Source organism: Ambystoma mexicanum, chromosome 6q, assembly GCF_040938575.1.
Source record: "Ambystoma mexicanum isolate Mex_15411 chromosome 6q, UKY_AmexF1_1, whole genome shotgun sequence".
NCBI lineage: Eukaryota > Metazoa > Chordata > Amphibia > Caudata > Ambystomatidae > Ambystoma > Ambystoma mexicanum.
In genome coordinates this window covers 1370599645-1370625787 of record NC_090937.1, presented here as the reverse complement: position 1 = coordinate 1370625787, position 26143 = coordinate 1370599645, and the positions used below count along the sequence as shown (strand labels likewise).

The 26143-nt window shown below is 44.3% G+C and overlaps 1 protein-coding gene across 4 annotated transcripts in view; it reads right to left on the bottom strand.

The window, feature by feature from the left end:
* Positions 1-26143, bottom strand: part of TBC1D14 (TBC1 domain family member 14) — a 1472366-nt gene that overhangs the window by 77349 nt on the left and 1368874 nt on the right. The gene's annotated exons all lie outside the window — the stretch shown is intronic.

Here is a 26143-nt window from a genome sequence, read left to right as displayed (position 1 = left end):
GGCAGTCGACACAGTCATCCGTGTCATGGGCCTCCCCGAGGCACCAGAGGCAGGCGTTGTGTGAGTCCGTCACCAACATCTTGGACCCGCAGTCCCCGCACTTCTTAAAGCCCGGACGCGGCGTGGAAGATGAGGTAGACATCTTCACAAAGAAATACTTCACAAACACCAAACAGGTTCGAAGAACCGAGAAAGAACAGAAACTTCAAAGAGTCGAGGCACGCCGAGATCTCCGAAGCAAACACGTTCGCAGAAAAAAACGGAACTGAGGCTATGGGCGTTGTGCGTCCTATTTATAACATCCAGTGACGTCGGCCTTCGGAGGAGGTCCTCGAGGGCGGCGTATCGACGCAGAAAGATTTTCCGAAGCAGCACAGCTGTGGTGATTACTGTCATAGATATGGAATACGTCGAAGGACCCAATCCCCTCTAAGACAAGTTTCATCACAACTGGATGCAGCTCTGTGGTTTTGGCACCCTTTTCAGGAGCAAGAAGAAGACTGAATATTGAGGGTCAGATTCTCGTCATTTGCAAGGTCCAGCACTATGTTGAGGGGACTTTTAGGACTCAAATCGTGCCTCTGGAGTTCTAGAAGGATGCCACCAAAGTTTCAGCTTGATTCAGAAGACTGTACCGCACAATGGCTCAAGGTCCCATAGCATCGGGGTGTTGCAGCCCCACAAGGTCATAGCACGACTTTGGATGGCTCAAAATGCAGGTCTTCCAGAGTCTAGTGGATCTCACCAGGCTCTGGATCGTCATTTTCGGAGTCCGCAGGTCGCTTGGAAGGAAGGGTAAGAGCAGGTTCCGGATACACAGCACAGCAGTCTCTCCAGTCGCTGGAAAATTGTCTCAGACACGTATTCTTTATCTACAGATTTGGTTCCAGTGGTCGATTTGTCAGCAGTTTCCAGGTTCAAAGTTTTGATCTAGAACTAAAGCACAACCTCTGCATTATCTCCCTGCATTTTACAGCAAGGGTTGATCTGGCTGTCCAACCATTTCAGGCAAGGTGGAAGAAAAAAGGGCTGTGGAATTGTCGACTCCTCCATCGCTTCCTGCCTTTCCAGACGGTTTATAGTGAGTATTTCAAGTTACAAAATTTGTAATGCCAAAATGTAAAAAAAATGTTACTGAAAAAAAAAAATTGTAATGTCTATTTATTTTTATTTTTTATTTTTTTTAAACCCTTTTTTTTTACTTGCGAAACAAAAAAAACATGTAAATTAAAAAAGAATACATTTGATGAAAAAAAAAATTTGGTAAAATGTTTTTGACATTTTTGTCATTCGAATTTTTTTTTGGCATATTAACTGGATACCTTTCCACACACTCTGGAGCCTGGGCGGGCAATCCACAGGATTCCCGCCGAAGATAAAACAGCCACAGAGGTCGTTCCTGCCTAGAATGGCAGGGGAAGACCTCAGAAACACCAAGCACACATGAAATGGCGAAAAAAGAAGGAACCCACCATTTTACAAAAATGGTGGCCCTTCTGTGCTTTACAGAGGCTGAATTACCAGCATGCGAGTAATAAAGACTACTAAAAGTCATAAAGGTAAAATGACTGCCACCAGCCAATCATGTAAAACTTGCAAGTGTAACAAAATGTTACCAGATAAGTAAGAAAGGGAATACATTGTATCCCCATCAGCACTCCACACAAGGTGGGGTGTGTGCTGGCTCACTATATAAAATGTAAAGGGGGATGAAAATCTCTCTTTACTACTTGGGAGCTGTAGTTCGCCCAACTACATGAAAGAGAAATTAACAGGGGAGCCCATAGGGCAACCCAGCCCAAGACCAAAAGTTGTAGGAAACTATTAACTTCGATCATACACTATGGAGAGACATAAAAAGGTCACCAATTAAAATAAGTAAAAGACTAGGAGAGAGGGGAAAAAGATTCCCCTTCGGTTAGGGATAAAGTAAAATAGTTACCTAGTCAAAGTAAGATGTTCTGGGGTTGACACAGGTCAGGAAGATGTATTATTGATATGAATATCTTACCTAACATGTGCCATTCTTAATAAGTGTACTTTGGGTTTTACTAACCTTGGTCTGCATTGTGCCATCCTAAATCAGTGTAAATAGTTATTCCTTACCTTAGTCTGTGTTCCAATGATCTGAAAAGCAACTGTAATAGTTCATTACCACATTAGGTCTTACTCACCTGGTTTAACTGAAGATTATCCTAAATGTACATAGTTATAGGTTTATACTGTTGCATGAATTTGTGTTCCACCATTCAGAATCCTGGTAACAGGGTTGGTTTACTAAGCTATTTCTTAACGGAGTGTCGCTGCATGACTGAGGGGGGCTACTACCCTTGAATTACTGTAAGTAACCTAAAAGTAACTTGTGGTTTTACCACCCCTGAATAGTTGTGTGCTATCCCAAATGCGCATGATTACATCTGACTTGTCTAGAACTATTGTTAGTTATTCTTAACAAGGTCTATGCTTTGGTGTGTGTACCTTAAGCTTTGAGCTGTGTTTCTATATTCTGTTTATGATTCTATGACAAAGTACCTACCCAAAAGGATTTACCATGGCCTATTTGTAATTATAATAAAGCTTTATTTTCTATAATACTTCTGGGTGTGTTTCCTTTGAACCATTTGTATGCTACAGGTTCTTTGTACTTTCCTACAGCCCCTTCTCCCCTCCTAAGATAAGCCTGGATGCTCTGTCTAAGGACTTCAGAAAAACGGTCCTAACACTGTTGGCATGTGGTGTGATATGTGTATGCTGGATTACATGGACTCTTGAGATACTGCGAGTTCACAGAAACCATCCAATAGGTATGGTTCAAACAAGGCAGTGTACCTAGATTTAACACAAAACCAACACTATGGCCTGCTTTAAGCCTGAGGACTACTTATATGTACCGTTGGAACAATGGAGTTTATTATGTAAGGAATTTGACCTCAATGATAATGGAACTAAGCTTGAGTTAATACCAAGGATGTGGGACAATAAAAGGTTATGCCGCTCAGCTCCATCAACTCCTGACAGTACTGAGAGTGAGGATGACGAGGGTTCAGACAGCTGTCCAAACTCCTCTTGGGATGAGTATGATGGTTCTGATGAGGAGGATATTAGTTCACCCCCCCTCTCCTTCTACTTTCCCTACCTTACCTTCTACCATGACTGGTGCTGTCTTTAGGGAGCTTAACCAAAGGAAAATTCTGATGGACTACAACTCAAAGACCAGAAAAATAAAAAGAGACACTCATCTATGGAAAGAGATTTTCTGGCCTGTTCTTATTTTTCAGGGTCTGGTGAATCTGGAGCATACAGGAGCCCAGAAGTGGTGAGTCAGTATGAATTGGAATGTGATATTGTAGCATGGCTGAAAACCTTTGACCTCACTTGTAAACGGTTTGGTCTGTATGGGAGTGATAAGATGCCCTGGGTTCTTTTTAGGCCTCCAAAGAGTGACTACCAAGTGAACTTGGATTTAAATAAGACTGAAAGAAGTGAGTGGGATAGGGTGAAGGAAGCTCCCACAGCTAGATATGAGAAGATAGCTTCTCCATCGTTAACCCTTTTAAGGGAACATGAGCCAAGGGATGGTGTCCAATGGATCACCTGGATGAGTGAATGCCTGAAAATCTTAGATGGGAACATGGAGAACCACAAAAGTGAGTATTTTCTTTTTAATAGTAAGAGGAATTCCCTCCTATTAGAACACAAGTAAGTCCTGAAACGAAAGGGCTTGGCACATCTGTTTGGCTGTCGCGAGTGCTAATCCCGATGACTGAAGCAAACACCTGATCTACAACACTCCGCTCTGTTGGCAATGAGCAAGGACGGAGCAGTGCGGTGCCTTTAAATATTGAAAGGCTGCTTTGCTGGAGCATCCAATTCAGCTGGTCAGCTGACTATAAATAAACGCCTACAATGCCCTTGCGGCGTAAGCCGTGAGACGAAAGGGCGAGGTGCATCTGTTTGGCGAGGTGGCGCCAATACAAAAACAGCCAGAGAAGACTATTTACATCAGTGGAGCATACCAGAGCTACGTGAGGTGCTGAGCTCGTGAGACAGACGAGCTGCAGAGCGGAAATCTCCTGTCTCAAGTCCCACCCTCCCCCACGTGACAGGCGTGAGCCATGCCTGGTGTACAACGTAAAGACCGGGAGACAGCAGCTACTCCATTAAGGACGAGAGCATAACGAAAGTGAGACTTGCCTACAGAAGAGCCGGAGGCTGTGCATCGGTCGCGGCAGTCGCATGCAAGTCGATACTTCTCTTGTACATCCCAGTCTTTGGATGTAGTCCCTGTGGTGCCGTGCAACATTGTTGATGCAAAAGATGCTAAGGAGGCCAAGGACGCTAAAGCACGAAGCGAGCTTACGATGACAACATTAACTACACCAGATGACTCACCCCCCCATGTGGACGGTCGGTGAGTCCTCAGCCACTGCTATCTTAGGATCTGAGTCTTTGCAGATCTAAGAGCTAAGAGTGGAATCATTGTTCCGCAAATTGACTTGAAAGGGTGTTGGAGCACAGTAGTGCCCGGACGGTGCCCGTTACGCCTCCGAGTGAGTCGCTCTCTGCAGCCGGCGAGGTCCACAGGTGGCCGGCTGCCGACGTGGGCCCCTTGGTTTCATTTCCCACACTGAGCGCCCTTACGTGGGGCACTCACAATGCATTCGCCAACCGTAACGAAGGAGGGATGAGCAGTTGTGGGTGTTGGCCCCCAGTGGTTGCGCTTCAGGCTCCTGGGAAACCGCAAGATTGCTTAGAAAATGTGGTGCTGACGCGTGGTTTGGGCAACCGTTTCTTTCCTTTGAATGACCTGGTCAGACAACTCATCAGTAAGATGTCAGGAATCGCCCAGGAATGCTGATCCTGTCTGTCAGACACCAACAGCTCTTAGATACAAATTGAACCTTGACACAATAAACAAGATTATTGACGCTGATGATGAGGTATTCTGTGTGTCTGAAGCAGATGCTGACAATACTGGCACCACTGTAGGCTTCACCTGGCGCTCTGGTGTTGTGCAGGGTGGTAACAGCTCACTCGAACAGTCAGTGACGGGCCCCTTGAGGGTTGATAGGCGAAATTCCTTAGAGGTGGTGAACAAAGTATTACAAGACCTGTCTCAGATCAACAAGTCACGGACCTTGAAACACCAGCTAAGCACCCCTCTTGAAGCAGGTTCTCAGGAAAGATGTAACCTGAAGAGGAATAGCCAACAAATTCAAAATGCTACTCCAGACATTTGGGCGAGTATGAAATATAAACAGAGGCGGATGGAATGCAGTCCATCGCAGGACATCACTTGCTCTCAGCTTAACGCTGGAAAAAATTCTTGTGTCAGGTCGAGCGTGCAGAGTGGGGCAGCACAGTCCGTAAAGAAGAAAATCCAGTTGGTTGACAGTGGTAACTCAGACTCTTCAGAAAGCACAACCTCCGATTCCTCATTTATGGAACGTCCGTTCCCCCACATCAGCAGGGTTAAGGAGCGTAACTTGAAGAGAGCACAAACAACAATGAAGGAAAACTGCCTCACAAACCCACGCTTAGTTGAGGGTGATCACGCTTCACTAAATGAGTTACAATCCCAATTGATTTCCTCGACGTCAATCTCACTTGTGCCATTCACCAAACTATATGAAACCATTAATGATAACACAAAGGATCTGATGACGTTGGTGGCACTAATGAACTCAAAGTGTTTACAACTTGAGGACTTATTCAGCCCGAGCAAAAGTGAACAAAATTAGTGTATCAAAAGGTTAGATGTATCTCTGAGATCTTTAACTGAGCAAAAACGAAACGATACTATGGATAAGAAGCTGCTGGCTGAAGTGGCAAAAGAGGCCTTGTCTCTATTTAAAAATGAGAACTCAGACCCAAGAAAGAGAACAAGTTTTGAACTGACGTTGTGTAGTTGCAAACAAAACAAGGGTGTAGGAATTTTTGTGCGATTCGCAGGGACATACTTCATTTAACGAGCCCCTACCTGAGGTGCTTAGTGTAAAGGTACCACGTCAAAATAACGCTGGGATTGATGACGATTTGGGACCAATCCAACATGAAGATCAGATTGGGGCAAACAATACAAAATTAACATTACAAACAAGTCCTACGATCAGTTTGGAACCAGAAAAAGGAAGCACGAAAGTTCTTGTGAGCAACACAACTGAATTGGGTCTGTCTTGTAATTCGCCGATGAATAACATCGCCGAAATTTCATTCAACACAGCCTTTGAACAGGCTAGAAGCCTAGACAATTTGGCCCAACTTAATGCTCAAGTTCCCATGTGCTCAGGTGGTCAAAACTCAGGTTTTCGGAGCTAACACGATTGATGTAATCATCCTCGAAGATCCAACGTGTAATGCTCCTGGGGTCTTTCCAATCTTTAACGGAGGAATACACGCCCCCAGGAAGGGCTCAAAAACCAAACCACCTCGGCTCCAATCTAAGAAACCCAAAAATCAAACTGGGAAGAAGAGCACACACGTGACTGGTGCGAGAAAATGTCTGCGCAATATAAAAGTTGTGCATGTAATGGCAAACAACAATAAAAAAAAAGGATCAGAGGGGCAAGCCGGTGTGCATTGACATTTCAGCTTCCTTATTAAACATGTCAACGTATGAAGACGAGGTGACTGACGTGTCACAGGCTATTGTCAAACCAACTTGTGAAAGCGAGGCAGAAGCCGACCAAAACACAATGGAGGCGCGTGAGGCCCTAAACAAAAGCCTCAGAGAAATGCTGAGTGTTTCGGTTCCTCCTAATGTTGGAAGACTGTGCACCATTGTACCAGCAGCAGGTGCTCTTCTCCAAAAGAAACGGGCCCCTTCAAGTCCCTTGTCTCTTACGTTAGACAAAAGAGAGATGCTAAGTTGCAGACTGCAAACACAACAAGATATAGACACTGGCTCAAATTGCAGGACGACGGGTCTTAGCCCTCCCTTCGAAGACAGCAAACAAAAAACCCATCAAGAAAGGGTTGGAGGAGTGTTGGTTGAGGATCGCAAACTACCCGGCCAGAAAGAAATGTTGAAGAACGGCACAAACAGCCGACATAATATAAACACTGAGAATTACCTCAGAAAAAGCAACCACAGTTACCCCACTCACAAGATCATGATAGAACGTGTGGACTCTAAAGATAACCTGATCCTAAATCGAAACAATGTGATAAAATTACTTCACTATGTTCCAAGTTTATGAGCTATTGGATCCGACGATGTGAAAATATTTGAGTTTCCAGATGAACGAAACAACAAAGTTTTGCTACATCTAGTGTCAAATATCATCCTACACACTATTTTGGAAGCAAGCGCTCTCCTTCTATCTTTGGGCTTTGACTTGTATAAACAATTGGATGCCACCTCCAAATCATGGCTTTCTGGCCAGGCTTATATGCCAGTTTTGCACACAATGGATGCGGATCTGGGGCATCAGGCTTCAGATGTAATAACTCGCATCCGGCCAGATTGGAGTCCGTCGCACGAGACGAAAAGACTACAAATGCAAAACCGGGGAGTGTGTGAAAGACATAACTCCGGTAGGAACAAAGTCAAGTTTGCCTTGGAGCAACCAAAGTCCATAGACTTCGCCAAGGATCAAGAATAGAAGGGTTGCACTCCATGAACGAAGCTGAGGAAAAGGATCCCAAAGTCTTGAATCAACCTAAGGGTCACTGCAAGTGGCAATGGCTGGCCAAGTCCTTGAACATAAAACCTCGAAAAGTAATGCCAGACAAACATTACCCCACATATGATCCTTGTTGGTTCCTGGAACACGAGGGAATTCATGCATTTGTTTAACTCAAATTAGTTAGAGGGCTTGGAGATAGCATGCTTGCAGGAAACCTGGCTATGTCAACTGCCGATTGTTGAAGGTTACGAACTTGCATTTAATCTGGCCATAAAGAAAGAAAAAGGTTGTCCAATGGCCGGATTAGTAACCGTAATCAGTAGAAAATCTGGTTTTCGTATTATAGAAACCACAAACCACTCTCCATTCATCCAAGTGACCTCTACAGGAAAGCCTGGCTCTTTCAGTAATTTTGCTGACCAATTAACATTAGTCAACCTGTATTGGAACCACAGTGGAGCGCGCAAGCAATTCTTTCTAGATCAAGTATCGACAATATTGGATTCCTTACTAGAAGTCGCTAAGTGTGCTAGTCTAATTGTCATAGATTGTTTTAAGAATTCTCGACCCCAAACCACTAAATTGGCAAAAGAATGGTGCTTAGAGATGGACTTAAGAAAGTTGCACATGTTAAATGGAAGCACTATTGGCGATATACCAGCCCAGCAACATGGGGACGAGCAGAGCATAAATCAATGATCGATTACATATTTGTCTCCAACGATGTCCACTCCAGAGGGAAAAGCATGAAGGTGGTTCAAATGGAGAACAGTGACCATGACATGCTACAAATGGAACCAACGACATGTGGTGCCTCGAAAAGTACTATATGGAACCATAAAGTCTCAGTGGAATCGAACAGAGTAAAACTGAGACTGAATGAACTTGCAGTCGCTCACATCTCAAACCAGTTCTGCATGGAGAGCTCATCCGTTGAGTATTGCCATCTTTTAACCTAGTTTAAGATAAAAGAAGCTATCTCAAGACATCCAAACTTTGTTCATAAACAGTTTCAATCTCGAAATATTAAAAAGGAAGCGTCTGATGCGCTGCAAGATTCGTAAGATTTTTGACTTAAATGTCCAAGCGCGGAAAATCAAAAAAAGCGATGCGACACAAAAATACAAAAACTGGTTAAAAGCGTATAAACACTCAATGCTACAAAATGACACCGAATCAATGCTTGAGAGCTTGCGAAATAAAAACTCTGGAGATTTTTGGCGGCTAATTAATAACATACAAGCACCACAGATGGCGCTACAAAGCAGCTTGGTGACCGAGGCTGAGTGGATCTCACATTTTAGTGAGTTATACAAGAAAAGCGAATCCACCTGTATAGTGCCTTTAGCCGGCCTAACGTGTTGGGTGCTAACCTTCTAAAGAGAGGACATCGTGAGCGTGATCATAAAAGCAAAAGGATCTAGAGCTCCTGGTCCTGATGGGCTAACAAATAACACCATAAAACAGCATCCTGAAATTTGGGACGATATTTGTTTAGCATTGTTTGAAAGGATCAACTTGCAATGTTGCATGCCTATTTCTTGGAAAACTGCGGTAATAGTCCCAATCTTTAAAAAAGGATTACCCTTAAGATTACCGCCCAGTAGCTCTAGTAGACATTTTGGGAAAGATCTACGCAACTTTGTTACAACGTAAGCTGGTCGACTGGGCGACAAAATATAAGCACGTGGACTTAAGACAAGCAGGTTTTGTAAAGAATGTCAGAGGTGCACTAAACCTTCTAGTGTTAAACTTGATCAAGATGGAGGCACTGAGAACAAACACGAAAGTCTATCTCGCATTCATTGACTTTTCTTATGCTTTCGTGAACTATTGTGGCACAAACTGAGGTCCTGGGGTTGTCCAGCTGGTTTGTTGGCGGCAATTAGAGAGTTGCACACGGATACAACCATCAGAATCCGGTTAGACCAAACTGGTACTCTCTCGGCAGAGATTAAAACGTTTAGGGGAGTAAAACAAGGTTGCCCCTTGGCCGCAGCGATATTCATCCTTTTTCTCTCTGACATTGGAGCAGCCTTAGATGCGGTGAAATAGTTTCCTCCAAGAATCCACAGGTCACATCTCAGCTGGCTCTTGTATGCTGATGATTTGATCATGTTGGACGTTACCCCAATAGGCCTACAAAGAAAACTAGATGCAGTGGAATCCTATGTGAAATCAAATCATTTACACAAAATATAAAAAAATGTGAGATCTTACTACTCCACAGCCTCAAAACTGTGAGGTACACCATCCGTAAGAAGTGTTCTTGGTCGTTGGGGCAGGAATCATTGAGAATATCAACCAGTGCCAGATATCTTGGTATGCAAATAAGTGCAAGCATCTACGATGGCCCGTGGATCTTTGACACCAAGAGAAAGTGCAGACAGCTCACTTGCCAAGCGATTGTTCTGAATAAAAAAATTGGAAAGTTCTCTTTGAAACCGGTGGTTAACTTCTATCAACAGAAAGTAATTCCGGTTCTTAGCTATGGAGCCGAAAACGCACTTGGATGTTCACATGAGCTGTGGGCAAAACTTGAAAACATCTTTTGGACGAAAGTGTTAGGATTGCCAAAGCGCATGTCGACAGCATGCGTGTGGTATGAACTATCACTGATTTCAATGCATGCGAGGATTTGTTGGAATCGGCTGTCACTTTTTCGGAAAACAAGGCCTGTAAACAAAATCCCACAATTTGAAATTTTGCACAGTGCCACCTCGGGCAATAAGAACGACATTGTGTCATTGTGGATCAGTCACTGCGAAGGGCTCCTTGAAGACTTTGATAAGCTAGCAAAATCAACAATATGGAAATCAGAGTGGTGGAAATAGAGGGAAGGTTGGAAATGTTTTCGATACACAGCCAAACACGTATTACAGTAATAGTAATGATTACACATCGGACGATGTGTTATTTCCCCAATAGGACAGCCCAGGACAGGGGTCGGAACCAGTGTCTATTCCCGTGAATCAGAGAGGACCCTACGTAGAAATGAGAGTCGGGAATGAGGAGCACCGCTTTCTTGTAGATACAGGAGCACAGAAGTGTTCAATAGACCATCACTTGGTTCCGAATATACCACTGTCAGGGCAAAAGAATATTTCCGTAGGGTTCGCAGGTACACCAGTCATAAACCCAGTGTCCAAACCAGTCCCAGTTACCATAGGACCATTTACCGAACATTGTCCTTTCCTTCTAACAGAAAATTGTGGAGAAAATTTGTTGGGATTAAATTTGTTGAACAAACTAGGTTCTGTTATACATTGCACGGCAGACGGAGTGTTTCTAACGATATGGCCACACGATGCCCCTGTGTCAGAATTCATGTCCGAAGCGTTACCAGGGGAACTAAGTAAAGTACCAACCTGTATATGGGCAATGCATGACAACGATGTGGGATGTTTAAAGATAGAGCCAGTAAAGATTATTTTAAAAGAAGGTGTTACCCTACCGCGAATACCCCAATACAAAATTTCAGTTGAAGGTAAGAAAGGATTGAAGAGTATTGTTACTGATTTGGTGAAATTAGGGGTAATAGAGGAAATCACAGGCAGTACATGCAACAGCCCGATTCTTCCGGTTTATAAAAAAGGAGGTAATGAGGTACCATACCGTTTCATAATTGATCTACGCGCATTGAATAAGGTAGTAGATCCGCAATTTCCTCTAGTGCCAGACGTCACTACAATATTGACAATGATGTTTCAGCAGAATATTTGAGTGTAATAGATTTTAAAAACGCATTCTTTAGTATTCCAGTGGACAAGGACAGTAGATATTTGTTCGCGTTCACATTAGGACGACGATCATTTACATTTATGCGGATTCTGCAAGGTTATACGGAAAGTCCAAGTATTTACAGTAGAGCATTTAAAGAACAGCTAGACATGCTGGAATTACCGTGGGTTGTGTACTTTTGCAATACATAGACGATTTATTGCTAGCTGCAGACACAGAGGTGATTTGTAAAGAAAGCACTGTATTACTACTGTCACACGTAGCGGCACATGGCCAGAAAGCTAGTTTGAAGAAATTTCAGTATAATCGAAAGGAGGTAGCTTATTTGGGCTACCTACTTTCGAAAGGAGGGAGAAGACTAACGCCAGAACGTATAGAAAGTATTTCTTGTATGCCTATTCCAAAGACACAAAAAGGAGTCGGAGCCATAATAGGCATGGCTTCATATTGCCAACAATGGATTGGTCATTTTGCGTTAATTGTGAAACCATTAGTGAATTTGACTAGAAAAGATGCGGTTATGCCTTTGCAGTGGGATGAGGAATGTCAGAGAGCATTTGATGGATTGAAAACAGCATTATGCTCGGCTCCAGTTTTGGGTACGCCGAACTATAAGAAAATGTTTAGACTATTTGTGTGTGAAAGTGAAGGATGTGCATTGGCGGTTTTGACACAGGAACAAGGTGGAAGAAATAGGCCGTGCGGCTATTTTTCTTCTGCGCTGGACCCTGTAGCGTGCACTACCACGATGTATGCGATCTGTCGCGGCGGCTGCTGCGTCAGTGAAACAAACGGAAGGGATGGTATTGGGGCACACTTTAATTCTGATGGTGCCACATGCCATAGACGTTATATTAAATAGGACACAGACGCAACACCTCACCTCTGCTAGATTGACAAGATATGAGATTATCTTGTTCGCGCCCCATATCCAAATTATGAGGTGTAGCGCTTTGAATCCTGCAGAATTAATGCCACTAACCATGAAAGAAATTGAGAAGAATGAATCACCCCCGCCTCCCCACGATTGCTTAATGGTCACTGAGGAAGAAACCAATGGGAGAGTTGATTTAAGTGATATTCCACAGAAAGAGCCGGATGGAGAGTTATTTTGTGACGGCTCATGTTTTAAATTACCAGATGGTCCGACAACTGCCACATACGCTATCATTACCCTAAAGAGTGTTGTAGAAAGTAAAAGAATCCCCTATAATTCAGCACAAGCCGCGGAAATAATAGCAGTAACCAGAGCCTGCGAGATTTCTGAAAATGTGAATATATATACTGATAGTCAGTTTGATTCATCAGCAGGTGCAGGAGGCATTACCAGCACGGTATACCGGTCTGGGGCACGCGCTGGAGCCAGGAGACTGGGTGCTGCTAAAAAACTTTGAAAGAAAGTCATGATTAGCACCCAGGTGGCGCGGGCCCCATCAAGTACTTTTGGTGACACAGACAGCAATACGGGTGGATGGAAGGAAGTCGTGGATCCATGCCACCCATGCCAAAAAGATTCCAACTCCACTGAAAGTCTTGCATGACACTGATGACCGGAAAGAGACAGCGGTCCCAGAAACGAAAGAAACTGTTGCCAGTGAGCAGCCACCTAATCTGCCAAAACGTGAAATGAAACTCTAAACAAAGCCTGAGACGATTGCCAAAAAGGGGGAAGGGCAAAGAGTGCCCCAACGTTGCCCAGCAGAATCGACATCACTGCTGACCAACATGAAATCTGCCTTGCAGATACCAGCAAAACCAAATCATGTACCCTTTTGGCGCCCACCAGCACTTGCCAGCACGCCAAAAAATGGATCTGCATCATTGGCGCGGCGCACACCAGCACCTGCAGTAGCGCCACAGGCGGACTTCAAGCCTGAATCCGAAAGTGCACCGGCACTGTTTACGGATCATACGATACCAGGAGCATGGCGATTCAAGCTGCGGCCTCGGAAGACAAAGTGATCCGCATTCTTTTTTTTTGTTGGTGTTTATGTCAACCTCTGGTTCAGCTCATGGACGGAGAAGGAGCCAGGGGTGTAGAGGAGAGAAGCGTGATAATTGTGCAAGTCGGACAATTCAAGACTCGCGGCTCCTCGGTGCGATCATAAAAAGTACATGTGTCCGGAACCAGAGCGGACAAGCTGTGCGCACATGATACTGAGGCGATAACTGATCAAAGGTCCTCTGAACAGTATACGAAGGGACAAGTGATCTCGCCTAAAAATGAATAATCGAATCCAGGCTAAAAAGGACAGGCAAAACTGAATTGTGAGAATTCCATTGAACTTATAGACATCAGAGCAAGCGCGACGAAGAGAGATATCTACAACGAACTGTGATAAGGAAGAAGAAGGATGAGAAACATGCCGGGACCGGTTCCAGCCTCCTCCTGCACTACAACCGCTGAGAATGAGTCATTTATAAAGACTATAAGTTTAAGAAAAACACATGGTAAAACAAATTGTATGCTGGCACTAACGATAATAATGTGCTTTATGAGCGTGGTAGCACCAATATCGACAGCCCTAATATTATGGTGGGTAGAAACAATACACCCATTAGAAATGTTTTTACCAATAAGTAATAGATCCACTACTGAAAGCCCGGTTCAGGTGATCACTTATACCCTACCCCCAATGGAAGAAAAACACAGGGAAGGTTTTGGAAATAACACCTTACTTCTGATAATGAACATGACACATGCAATCCTGAAGAAAACAAACAGCTGGGTATGTGCCCATTTACCACAGCATGCTGGGAAAGGAATAGGGTGGTATGTGCAGCCATTACCATTAAGTTCTGCATGTAGTGCATCTTTAGGTACAATGTTCTATGGGAAGTGGAATGAGAGAAAAATGGGTCAGTTAGACAGAACTAACATGAATAAGTTTGAGGAGATAATAATGAAGCCTGTGGGTTGTTCCATTTTCCATAAAGCACAAGTAATAGCTCCAGAGCCCTCGAGGGAAAATACACGAAAGATAACACGACAAAATAGACTAGATAGATTGTCCCCGCCAAAAAAAACATCTGTAATAACGTTTCGTGTAAGAACAAAAGGGGACAAAGATGCAATTCCCCCATCTTACACGGTGAATTATAGCCCAAGAACTGTCCCTTTTTGTCTAAAAAAGAAAGGCTCTTTTTCAGTCGGAACATATACTGGTTGTATGAATACAGTGGTACTAAAATGGGAAATAGAACCAGTATACGTAGGTGACCCAGTTTATTTTATATGTGGAGAGAAAGCATACCCTTGGTTGCCCAGAAACTGGGGAGGTACATGTTACCTAAGGCTACTGTTCCCAGGAGTATTCCTCTTAGAAACAGCAGCCATGGCCAAATTATCCAGAACTAGAGTCAAGAGGACTGACGAAGGTGTTTTAATAGCAACTGATGTAGCAAAATCATTCATTCCATTCTTAGGACAGATAGTGAACTCCTATAATATAAGGCAACTGTCCAGAATCCTGAAGAATACAATAAACACAACAGATATATTATTTAACATGAATCAGAGGAAGGAATCAGGTTAATGACGCTGCAAAATAGAATGGCTCTCGATGTAATCCTGGTTGATCGTGGGGGAATTTGCAAAATAGTGGGATCAGCATGTTGCGTTTATGTCGATGACTATTCCCCCACGATCTTTGAAGCAATAAAGAAAATGCACGTTCTAAGCTCTGAACTCCCCACGGGAGAAGGGAGCTGGGGAATAGGATCTTGGTTTTGGGGAATACTACGATCTTGGGGATGGAAGTTGATCTCGATATTGGTAGTGGTGTTCGGAATGTTCTTAACGTGCTGTTGTTGTATACATTGTTTACCCATAGTTTGTGCAGAGGTAACTGAGGGATGTACGGAAGGATGCATGCATATGATAAAGAAAAACAACCTCATGATCGAACTAGCCCAGACCCAAATGAGATGAGAGCAGTGAAAGAGTTGATGGCAATAGATATTGATGAAAACAATGATGTCCACGATAGCATGCAAGACTCAGATATAAGTACTTCACATTCATCATCACTAGAGGAGGTTTCAATAAATAGATGAGACGTTTGGCATACGGGTTTGTCAGTCTAGAAATACGGATACCTCTACTTTCAGACCGCAAACGCATTTTGGTGGCCGTGGACCAACTGTCTCATGCACGATACAACAGAATATAGGTTTTCGAGTTTGCCAAACTTGCCGGCATTTTGATGTAACAAGAATCGCCATTTTGTTTTCTAACCATTGCTCATAGCTTTCTGTTCCTATTGCTTCGCAGTATATTTTCCGCTTACACTGCTCGACTGTGGAACATTGTTGTCTGTATGTGAAAAGGACAAGGCCACAGGCCCGTGAGGATAACAAGAGTTCGCTGAAACACAAACGTAGGCAGCGCCAGGAAGAATGCCCGGTTCCCTCCTTAATGTAGCCTTGAAGCAGAGCTGCAGGGCATTTAATCATTTCACAGCTGCCAGCCAGTCTCGTTATATGGTAGAATATGTTAGAATAATACTGCTGAAGGCTTGAATTATGCTTTTCTAACGGCCCCCCTTTGCTGAGCCCGCTAAGAGCATGTCGGCTCCCAGGACGCAAATAGCACCTGATAGATAGCAAGGTCCGGAATGCAACTCCCGTATGTAGTTCGCTTATTGTTTGTACAGACCTGAGAAGAATTGCACTTTTTCTGCATTGTTCATCTTTATCTTTGCTTATATACACACAGTTGTTGACCTGTTTTTGACCTAGCTATGTCAAGTTAAAATCATGGCGTTTCTCTGTGTTTCGTTTTATCTGAACACTTGATCCTTTTTTTTAAGAAAAAAACTCACAAGACTAGCCACTAAAATAATAAAGAGGCTACCATAAAACCAGTCATAGTCAATGGTTGTTTCTTCACCTCATGATTAGGATTTATCACTAATGCATGGGTCCCTTGGGAGGGTTTAAATCACAAAATGCTCAAAAGTGACTGCAGTACGGAATTAGAGAGGACAGGAACACCCAATGTACACATTCCTTGATCTTCCAGCCCACCATATCCTGTCCGACTTTAGGGCTGTCCCTCCAGTTATAACTGTTCCCGATGTAGCTTAAGGACTATTTTGATGAGAAGAGGAGTTGGGATGGGTGGTGGCGGGGGACGAGTGTACGCAAATCTCGCTGACCAAATTCATTAGTAGTGTATTCCCTTTGGAACCTTTCTGAGGAAACCTGGAAGCGTAATATGAGCATTGTGCATTCTCCAGAGATGCAAAGAGGTCAATTTCTGGGAAGCCCCAGTTTGAGAAGACGTGGTCTAGCACATCTCTGTTTAGTTGCCACTCGTGCTCTGAGGGCAACATTGTACTTTTGCTTAGCACGTCCGATAGAGAATTGAGTTACCCTGGAACATGTGCCGCTAGAAACATGTTGTGATTTAGTGCCCATAGCCAGATGTTCTGGGCTGGTTTGGACAGCCCTGGGGGGTGTCTTCAACCCACCCTGCCCCAACCCCTGGTTTGTTTATATAAAACATGACTGTGGTACTGTCTGTAAGCACTAGGAAGGACTGTTGTGTGTGCTAATTGAGTCTTGAAGGCTTTAAGTGCTTTGAGGACTGCTATCAGTTCCAGAAGGTTGATACATTTCTTGGTTAGTGTTTGTGTCCACACCCTGTGAGCAATGCGATGGAGGAAGCGAGCTTCCCACCCTGTCATTGATACGTCTGTTGTAAGAGTGGCTTCAATCGGTGGTGTGTTGAAAGGCTTTCCCTTTAAACAGATTGTTTCTGGTTCACCAATGTAGCGATTGAACTAGAGGTTGCGAAACCACCACTAGATCGTCCCACAATCCGTTTGCTTGCGACCGTTGTTTCCCTAACCACTCTTGCATTGGACGCATGTGCAGTCTTGCGTGTGGCACTAGGAAGATGCAGGAAGCCATAATTCCTAGCAGGCGCATTGTCTTTCGTACTGTCACCTGACGACCGGCTTGATACTGAGGTGTTTGAAAGAACATGTTTTGGACCCTCTCTTTGGAAGGTAAGACTAGCTTGTCGTTTCTTTTGTTTAGTGCCCCGAGAAACTGTTTTACTTGGCTGGGCACCAGACTTGACTTCTTTTAGTTTATGGGGAAGCCTAATTGGAACCACAGATAGATTGCTGTGTGTTTTGTAGGCACCTTTGGGGTGTGTCCCCAGTAATCCGCCAGCAGCCTATGTAAGGGTACACTGGAATGGACTGCCTTCACAAGTGGGTGGCTACCACTGCTAGGACCTTTAAGAAAACCCTGGGTGCTGATGCAATGCAGAATGGTAGCACTTTAAATTGGTAGTGCTTGTCTCCCAATTTGAATCTTAGATATTTTTGGTGCGCTGGCAAGATTGAAATATGAAAGTATGCATCTTTCATGTCCAATATTGCCATCTAATCCCCGATTTCAGTAGTGGGATGACTTCCTTCAATGTTGTCATCCTGAATTTTTGGGGCTTCACATATGTGTTTGCAGGGCGCAGGTCCAGCACTGGGCGCATTGTAAGATCTTTCTTTGGAACAAGGAAGTACATTGAATAAATACCTTGATTTTCTTCCAGAAATGGCACCAGGTCTATCACTTCTTTTTGAAGCAGCATTTCGATTTCTTCTTGCAGAATTTTGCAATGTTCAGAGGACATCTTTCTCACTCGAGGTGGATGGTGGCGGTGTGTCTCCAGGAACTCTTATGGAGTATCCTTTTGCCACTGTTTGAATACACAGCAATCTGAAGCTATTCCCTCCCAGGACAGTATTATGCGACACCGACTGGGGATGCATGGGAGGGAATGTGAATCGGCCTGTCATTTGGCGGCAGGGGTTGCAGCGCCTCTAGAAGCTGCAACCCTGCCTCACCCCTTTCTACAGCAAAACCCTCTCTGCTGGTATTAATAGGTCGATTGACCCTGGGGGCTGTAAAAGGAGGTACCAGATGTTACTAAGCGAGATTGTTGAAGCCTTGTGTACGTATGAAATACTCCTCTTTGTACAAAAGGCTTGTTTGAAATCTGACCAAGTGTTTTAATGGTTTCATGTTCTTTCGTGGTAGTCTCCAGCTGTTCATTCACAGCCTTGTTTCTGGCTTAAAGCTGGAGTCTCTGAGCCAGGAGTGTCTTTTGAGTGTTCCTTCTGCGAGAATATTTTGACACTTGCTTCCCCTCTGTGGCAACTTTAAGCAAGTGTGATCACGTAGGTTCCAGCACAGAGTCTAGGTTCTTGATTACTTCATCCCAGAGGGTGCTGTTATTGCTGGTGAGCAGCATAGTGTTATTTGCTATGCTGGTCATAAATGCGCCACAGGTACTAATACACTTGCCCAATGTGTAAAGCCGTTTACATGCTTTATTTGGGGGCCCCGCTGAGGTGGAGAGTGGAATACCAGCTCTCTTCCTGGTGGCAGTGACTACCAGAGAATCAGGCTTCACATGTCCTCCGATAGAGAGGATCGGATGGCAAAGCTTTAAATATTTTTTCTACCCTTGGGTTCACTGCCCTTGTGAGTGAGGGGGGGGAGTCGACAGATGAGACCCTCTTCTTGATGGAGGATTTAGGTAAGGGAATAGCATGACTAGTGGTTTTTTTCTCTCATTGAGAATGTTCCCTCGAGATTGGTCACACTGTTGAGAGCCCCGAGAGACATGAATGGACGTGATGGTAGGGTTGTGAGTGGGTGGCGACAGGCGCTGCAGCTGAGTAGGACCCCTGGGTTCACAAAATTGATCCACAGTATTTTGTCGGATAGGGAACTGGTGCATAAAATCAACAAATAGTGACACCTTATCCATGGTCTCTGCAAATCTCTCCAGTACATATTCCGGCACTTGGAGTTTCTGTCAATGGGAACATTACTGCTTCTGGGGCAGCTTTAGGGTTCTCTATAGGGCTCTGCCTGGGACATCTTTATGTAGGGTTGAAGAAAGCAGTGAACCAGCTTCTTCATAGTCTTTGGAGGCACCTGGGGTATGTTTTTAATGAACAGGATGTTTTTTGTGGTGTTTATCCAATGACGAATGAGTTTATTTTTTTTAAACGCCTGTCTCGGCACCTACGCCTGAACCGCCAAAAGGGGTTTATGCACACCCACTGCCGGAGTAACTTCTTGACACCTTGTGGCAAGCTCAGTTGTGGAACCACAGTTTGCCTTGTCATTGGTGGATCGGTACGTCGAGATGCGCCTACCAGCGGTGTGCGGCCTTCCTTCAATGGTTCAGCCGAGGAGTGGCCCTGGGGCATGTGCTTGGGTGTAGGCATGTGTGCCGTCATCGTCAGAGGCCTTCCTCATAGCAGCGCATTGCGACTACCTTTCAAGGCTGGGGACTAGCACGTGTGAGAAACCAGGTGTCTTACCCACTAGTCCCGGGGGTCTGTCATCCAGGTGGTCAGGACACAGCCATCGCTTTTGGATCCAGTTCCTAGAGGTGGACCAGTGCAGGAGGATCACCTGGGTGAGGGGTCTTTGTAAGTGGGACACCGGATGGAGAGAGTCGCTGTATCCCCTTCCCTGTAACACCTTTACCCCATTCTACCAAATAGGCTATTTAGGAACTCTACCCCCACCCCTTTTACAACACAAACACTTTCACATGGACAGCCCGCTATGAGGGAAAACAGAAACACCCGAGTCGTATACCTGACGTGTCCCAGTAAAAATGGTCAGGCAATTACTGACCATCACATACACCCGACTTCCACTAGGCTTCCCCATACTGATAAAAGGTGGAGGACGAGAGCACACACTGAGCGACACAAGGCACACGAGGAATCAGCAGTTCGAAGACGGCAGTTTAACGAGAAGAAAGACGGCCAAACAGAAGGGGATTGCAAGGAGGGAAGTTCCCTTGACGTTTTCGACAAGGAACCATTATTTTCCTGAAACCTCGAGAATAGAAAACATAAGACAAGGTTACGAGGCTGAAGAATCCTGTATTGTGTGTCAGAGGTAACCGGGGCACTCCCGCAACAAGAATCAAGGTAGGGAGAAGCGCCAGCCGCCATGGCACTGTCCTTGGCTCCAAGAACAAAGCAGCATCAGTGAAATGAACACAGGTGGTGAGCTGGGGAGACCAATACAAGGCAGGTCTGTGTAGAAGGTTGCAAGCAGCAACATTGTTTGGCCAGTGCTGGAACGAACATTGTTAAAATGTGTGTGATAAAGGACGCAGGTAAAGTTGAACTGCTGATGAGTGATTGAACTTTTCTTTTTTACAACTTTTTATGTGCATTTTTATTTTATTTTATAAACTTTATTTAACACTTTGTCAGTGGTTTACAGGGCACTCATTTTTATCATAACATTATATACATGTATAGTCGCGTTGTCAAACTCTTAAGACTTTTTTTCAACATTTTAACCTGTTACATGTCGATTCCGTTTGTTGAAATACACACACACCTCAATGTTTAGCAGCACATTACAATATTCAGTTTTGTAGCTCTGATATGTACCTCCTATATGGAGCCCATATGTCTTTGGGCCTGCTTGAAGCTACCACCGTGTTCACATATCCTTCTTTGTTCTCATTCACAAATGTTAATTCCTTAAACCATTGCTGCGTGGTTGGTGCCATTTTTGCTTTACATTTAAGTAAAATGCATTTCTTGGCAATTATGCATCCTATGTTGAAAAGTCTATGGATTTTTATTTGAACTTTGCTTATATCTCCAAGGAGATATTTAAAAGGGAGAAGTGCTGGGGGTATATCTGTTATTTCACTTAGTTCCCTCGCAACATGTGACCAGAAGTCATTAACCGGAGGGCAGCTCCAGAACATATGAATTGTGTCTGCTTCTTCATTCCCGCATTTTGGGCATTTTTGAACATTATCTGGATCGAATTGTGAAATCATCATGGGTGTATAATGAAGTCGATTTAGCACTTTCAATTTTATTAGACATAGTGAAGCATTTAGGGATACTTTTGTGAAGTTACATATTTTCTGCCATTTAACATCCTCAATTACATTTCCCGTGCATTTTTCCCATTTGTCTTTTACTATGTTGCGCTGAACAGCTCCATCCTGCACTTAAGTGTATATTCTAGACAGTAGACCTTTTCTGCTTTCTCCCCGCACTACCATCTCTATACATTCATTTGCCTCAGTTTCAATTGGGAATGTTGGCCCTTTTTTTGGACTGCCGCCCTCATTCTATAATATAAGTAGGCGTACAGGAATAGTTCCCATTTTTGTACTAAATTCGTCTACCGTCAAAAATCTACCCCCCGGGTACAAGTCACTAAGTTTCATTACCTTGTCGGAATCCCACGCCGCCTGGATGTCTATGTCAAGTGTCGGGGGGAGATCTGGGCAGTTCCACAAGGAAACACCATTACAGTACGGGTGTTTAGTCCCCATCCTCTCATTTATTCGTCTCCATGCAACTACCGTAGTTCGTAGTCGGTCGAATGGGCATGAGTCTGCATGGTGGTCACTCAGCAGAGCCGACCTCACATATGTTGGGGATGCACTATATGTTACTAGTGTCTTATGTGCAGCTTTCGTATCCTGTCCATACCAATAACCTGCATAATGCGCTTGGGCTGCTAGATAGTACATCTGGAAGTACGGGGCCGCCAGGCCCCCACAGTCATATGGCTCAGTAAGTGACTCCCATTTCATGTGAGCTGTGCCACCACCCACAAGAATACCACTGCCAGCTTACGAAGTATATCAAAGAACTTCATCCAGGCCATATCGGGATAGTGTTAAAAAAGTATAACAGTTTGGGTATTATCACCATTTTCAGGATTGCAACCCTGCCGTGCAGTGAGATGGGATGCTTAGACCACAGATTTAGTTTATGTTCTAATGTGTTTAGGTTTTTGTTAGGGAGAATTCTCAAATGTGCTAATTCCCTCCATTTTAGAGACCCCCAGCAACTTTGCTGGATTTTGAGGACTTGATTTGTTAACCTGGAGGGAGTGCAACCCTTTTTCCCCACTCTCTCATGTATTTTAATGTGATTTTGAACTCTGCTTGTGGAGTTTGACAAACTCCATAGGCATCATCTTTTACATTGTGTCACACAGCACCTTCAGTGCAGTGACACAGGGAAGTCTTTCAGATTCACCAAAGGTTTAAATACCTTATCTGGGATAAACTACTGTTTCCCAGAGCAGTAAAGTGAAATTGACTTTACTTACATTTTGTAACTTTCTAGACCCAGCACACACTATCTTACAATAGGGTGCTGGAGGGGTTATCTAGTATTCCCTTTGTCTAGCTTCTCATGCAACATTTTTATGTTACCCTTTTCTCAATGAATGGCTGGTGGCACTGGTTTCGTTTTAACTACTGTGGTGTGCATTTACCGCGGGCTACGTTCGCAGCTGCAGTAAAGCACCCAGGGGTGCCATTTTTGTCAAAATGGCCCCGGTCTTCTTTTTCCGTCATTTCTTTGTGGAAAGTTCCTTCTTGAAGGTTTGGTCCCCTTGTTTGCTTTGCCTTTGGCGGGATTCACGAATTAACCCTGCCTGTGGCTCCAGGGTGTCTAGGGTAGGCAGGATTTGAGGGAGGTGCCCGAAACTCCCTGTGCTTAGTCTCCTAGAAGACCCAAATGCACTCTGTAGTGACTGGCCGGCTGACTGTCCTGCAAGTACAGCCACCCTGCTGGGTGACTGACAGCTAGGCTGGTATGAATGGGAGAGAAGTGAATAAACAGCAAGGCTTTTGGCTTGGAAGGCAGAGTCGACCACTGGACGAAGGAACCAAAGAAGAACTTGAAGAGGACGCTTGCTGCAAATCCTGGACCATTGGTTTGCCTGGTGAAGCCCTGCTGCTGTGCTGAAACTCCAAGTACGTATCGACAGAGAAGCCCCTGCAAGGACGACTGGTGGAACCAATCAACTCCAAAGTAAGCCACCTGGACATCCTTCTCGGAGCTGGTTGAATTTCCACAGAGTTGCTACTGGAAACCGAATAGCCAGGCAGAGGAACACCAGATTGTATGCGTTGCTTTTAAGTTGGCCAAGAGCTCCAGGAAGATCCTTCGGACTCCCAGGAAGCAAGACTGACCGAGCCTGAGCCTCCTCACAGTGCGGGACCCCAGAAGCAAGTAAAGTCCATCTTTGTAAGCATTGTCCGTCCCATTGCTGTGCAGGAGCCCCAGACGTCCTCCCTCATGTCCCCACGACTGAGGCCCAGGAACAGTGAGATCTGCTGAACATTTTCTTCAATACAAAGGTGCTGTAAAGTCTAAGAGAACTTATCTCTTGCTGTAGAGTTGCTTGCATCTCCTAGCTTTCACAAGTCTAACAGCTTGTGGCCCATTTGATTCTTCTTTTGTTCAAAGACTAACATTGTGCAAAGACTTTTTCTACTTACCTGCAAAGAAGTGCTTCAGCTCATATAGACTTTTGCCTATTGACTTTGGCTTAGCCTTTTTCACTGAATGACTCTTATTGGAGGATCTGAAAGTATTTGCCTGCTTTAGAATATATGTGGTCTCTTGCATGTTCTAATAACCTTTTCCTTTGACTTATCCCTACATGATTCTAAATGCAACCGTGATATATTAATGTCCCCAGCACCCTAGCAATGGAAGTCACTTCAGGGTGTAGGTTGTGTCTGTGGGCCATCCCAAAAGGGTATCTACTGATTTAGAAACATTAAGAGTGTGTATGTTATGAAGTATATTAGAGTGTTACTGTTATATTGCTCCCTTCTGAAGAAGGCTTATTCTAACTGACTGATTCATACATTAATAATTGTTTATTCAAGAAACCTTGTGTGTAAGTGTTTATTTGAATACTTCTCACTGTGAATCTCTGTGTAACTCCCCTACAGCTCACATTGACCCCTCTTGAGATAAGCCTGGCTGTTCAACATGCTACCAAAACTGTGTAGTACAAGCTTATACCAAAGGTTGGGTTTCCTATACCTGTAGTCAGAGTTGTTGTAGTGCACCCTAAGGGTACTGCATACAAACTTTGCCTGATAGTATTCTTCATGATTGTGTTTGAATAGTAGTCTACATGAGCGTGCTACTTTCACTCCTAGGTATTTGACCATGTTTCCTGCCCGTGTAGATTGTTTGGTTTTATGGCGTTATCTGTTAATGGGAACATTTCTGATTTCGCTGTGTTGATCTTGTACCCTGAAGATTGTGTGAAGTCGTTAACTTTCTGCGGGGTTACTGAGAGAAAGGAGAATGTCATTGGCGCAGAGTGTGATATTACCTGAGGAGGGCCTCAAATGTGTATTACTCTATGGCCATGAAACTCCCTGATCCTACTTGCAAACGGCTCTATGATTAGAGCAAACAGCAAAGGGGAGATGGGACATCCCTGGCGTGTGCCTCTAGCGAGGGTGTTCGAGTCCGAATAATTTCGGTTAGTGTGTATTTTGGCTTTTGGGCTGTTACATAACAGCCTAACATATTTGTTGAATCCCTCGCCCGGCCCAGGCGCCGTAGCACTCTGGACAAGAAATTCCATGACACTTAATCAAAGGTAATTTCTGCATCTTATAATCGCAGTCGCAGATACTGTTGGGTTCAGCTGAGCAATCGTTCCGAACACCCTGCGCAGGTTTAAGGCCAAATGATCCGGGTGTACTAATTCAGCCATATATGGAAAAAGTCTGTTTGCTAGGATTTTGTCAAATATTTTTTTGTCTGCGTTAATCAACGAAAGGGGGCGGTATGAGGACATTTCGTTAGGGGGTCTACCATGCTTCAAGAGGACTGTAATCACCACCTCCGAAAGCAAGGGCGGAAGTCTGCCGATGTTGCAGGCCTCTTCCCATACCTTAAGCAGTTGGGGGGGGGCTAGTATATCCTTGTATATCCTTGTATGTCTTGTACAATTCTATGCCTATGCCGTCTGGGCCAGGAGCTTTGCCTGATGCTAGGGAAGCTATGGCATCTGTTATTTCTTCCAGCTCTACTGGGCTATTTAACTTATCCCTAGCCTCACTCGGTCTTTCCCCTTTACCATATTTCCTGGACTGTGGAGCTGAGCCACGTAATAGGCTGGCAGGAGGTATTCCACTGGCAGCATGTATGAAACCCTGGCAACTCCTAAGAGAATGAGGATGCTGATGACCTGCTCCGGTGGTGCCTATTTTGTGCAGGCAAGCCAGAGATCAAGGGACAGATGCGTCAATGTCACCTTGGTCATTACTACACACTGTATGTTTGTTCTTAGTAAAAAATAGCCAGAAAATCAGTTGCTTAACCATTGACTCTACTGTCCAAATCAAAAGCTTGACATGAAATGCTACGAAACCCCTGGTGAAAGTTACGTACCTTGACAAATGCATTTTGTTTTGCCAAGATTTCTTTTAAATGGCTTTGCCAGTGGTGCCACAACACCATGTTTCATTTCAGTCTCAAATCGACTCTGGTTGTCAAACAGTACACTGACGATGCATGAATCGCTTCAGATTGGTCCACTACACCAATTGTTTTCAGAATAAGACGAGGAGGTAGCAGGATGTGTGCATCTTCAATCAAAAATGGTGCATCTAGTTCGATAAATCAGGGGCAGCAACAGGTGTTTAATTACATTTTTCAACTGTTATGGTCTCAAATAGGATTGGGTGTGGATCTCCGAAGCTCAGCGGTGCTTGAAAGCAGAGCAATAAAATATAGTCCCAGCAAGAGAGCATGGCTCTGCCTCAGGTAGAGGGGTTCCCTGCGTGTGTGCAGAGAGGATTCATGGGTCCCACGGAGGAAGATTTCTTCACGCAACTGTTGTGAACCATCTGAATACGCAGATGACAACATTCCCATCTGCAGAGGCAAACCGGCAACCTCAGACATTTCTGGACT